The following is a 2414-nucleotide window of genomic DNA, read 5'->3' as shown; positions in this document are numbered from 1 at the left end:
TGCTGTTTTCACATCATATTTATTTATTTACAAAGTAACAGGGAAACTGTATTAAAAGAGAAATGATAGTATAGAGGATAAGAGAATCCATGGGGTACATGGGAGATGGACAGCTCAGAGATGGCTCAGCGGTCAAGAATGCACAATACTCATCTAGGGTAGCTCGGGGTTCCTGGGGCAGGTAACAACTACCTGTAAATTTAACTCCAAGGGATCTGACTTCCTTTCCTCAAACCCAAGGGCCCCTGGTGCTTCTATCACATATCCCCAGCTTACACATATACATACTTACAGGGAAGATTTAAAGGAATACACTGTTAACATTGATAATGGGCTGTATGAATAAGGAGCCCCAAGGACCCTTATTAGTGCACTTATGAATATAATGTATTTAGAGTGTACCCACCTCCAAGACACCCTCAAATTCCCCTCCCACCTTCATGTTCTCCTCCTCCATCTCTTTCTCTTTCTTCTTACTCTGAATAAAGAAATGCTGGCTTCATGTCCCTGGGTTTTAGATACCATCTACCAGTCCAGGGACAATTTATCATGACCCACACCTCCATAGAAAACACACTCTCTGTCTCCTACTGACCAGATTTCAATTGCTAGTAGTTCCTCAGCTAGGGGTGGGGTCTCATGAGCTCACTGCCTCTCCTTGCTGGATGTTGACTGGCTTCATAGTGTGTATCTTGTGCCAACAACCATAACTACTGTCACAGCCCCATCATATTAAGAAAATATTATTTTAAAACAATATGAGTCTCTATCAGCGGCGTGCGGTGGCGAGATGTCTCACAGGAAATTCTCAGCTCCCAGGCATGGGTCCTTGGGCTTCCTGCCTCGAAAGCGTAGCAGCTGGCATCGTGGGAAAGTGAAGAGCTTCCCTAAGGATGACGCTTCCAAGCCTGTTCACCTCACAGCCTTTCTGGGTTACAAGGCTGGCATGACCCACATCGTCCGGGAAGTTGACAGGCCAGGATCTAAGGTGAACAAGAAAGAAGTCGTGGAGGCTGTGACCATTGTGGAACCCCCCCCCCCAATGGTGGTTGTGGGCATTGTGGGATATGTTGAGACCCCACGAGGCCTCCGGACCTTCAAGACTGTATTTGCTGAGCACATCAGCGATGAGTGTAAAAGGCGCTTCTATAAGAACTGGCACAAGTCTAAGAAGAAGGCTTTCACCAAGTACTGTAAGAAATGGCAGGATGACACAGGCAAGAAGCAGCTGGAGAAGGACTTCAACAGCATGAAGAAGTACTGCCAGGTCATCCGCATCATTGCCCACACTCAGATGCGTCTGCTTCCTCTGCGCCAGAAGAAGGCACACTTGATGGAGATCCAGGTGAATGGAAGCACTGTGGCTGAGAAGCTCGACTGGGCCCGAGAGAGACTCGAGCAGCAGGTTCCCGTGAACCAGGTGTTTGGCCAGGATGAGATGATTGATGTCATCCGCGTGACAAAAGGCAAAGGGTACAAAGGGGTAACCAGTCGTTGGCATACAAAGAAACTGCCCCGAAAGACACATCGAGGTTTGCGCAAAGTTGCCTGTATTGGAGCCTGGCACCCTGCCCGTGTCGCCTTCTCTGTGGCTCGAGCTGGGCAGAAAGGCTACCATCACCGAACAGAGATTAACAAGAAGATTTAAAAGATTGGTCAAGGCTACCTCATCAAGGATGGCAAACTGATCAAGAACAATGCATCTACAGACTATGACTTGTCTGACAAGAGCATCAACCCACTGGGTGGCTTTGTCCATTATGGTGAGGTGACCAATGACTTCATCATGCTCAAAGGCTGTGTGGTGGGGACCAAGAAGCGAGTACTTACTCTTTGTAAGTCCTTGCTGGTCCAGACCAAACGTCGGGCCCTGGAGAAGATTGACCTGAAGTTCATTGACACCACCTCCAAATTTGGCCATGGTCGCTTCCAGACCATGGAGGAGAAGAAAGCATTCATGGGACCACTCAAGAAAGATCGCATTGCGAAGGAGGAAGGCGCTTGATTCCAGGACCACTTTGTGCAGATGGTGGGGTCTCACCAATAAAATATTTCTACTAAAAAAAAATAAAACAATATGATCTTATTTTTAAAGTACTTACATTTATTATTTCAAAATTAAAATGTAGACATTCTTATGATTTCTGGAATCTTGGAGAAGCTTACTTCTGCTCTCTTCATGTTTTGTAAGATGTGATGTTCAAAAGAATGAACTGTGTAAAGGAGTGCTGTTTTATTGGAAGTCATTTTGTTTGCTTCAGTGAAAGCCTGCCTGCCAGGCACAGTCAAGGCAGGTCAGGGTCTGCTATCAGATTTTCTGGCCTGCTGACTCATGGAACTGGAAGAGGAAATACACATGAGGCTCAAGGCAAGGGGATTAACGTTCAATTCATCTTGGTGGAAGGACCAGGAAA

The 2414-nt window shown here is 46.5% G+C and overlaps 1 pseudogene; it reads left to right on the top strand.

Annotated features, from left to right (window-relative positions):
• The first annotated feature begins 753 nt into the window (after positions 1-753).
• On the top strand, positions 754-2076 carry LOC110294446 (large ribosomal subunit protein uL3 pseudogene; annotated as a pseudogene).
• Positions 2077-2414: the final 338 nt, after the last annotated feature.

The sequence above is a fragment of the Mus caroli genome, unplaced genomic scaffold (assembly GCF_978045245.1).
Source record: "Mus caroli unplaced genomic scaffold, Mus_caroli_1 scaffold_4, whole genome shotgun sequence".
Taxonomy (NCBI): domain Eukaryota; kingdom Metazoa; phylum Chordata; class Mammalia; order Rodentia; family Muridae; genus Mus; species Mus caroli.
This window is presented reverse-complemented; position numbering and strand designations above follow the sequence as displayed.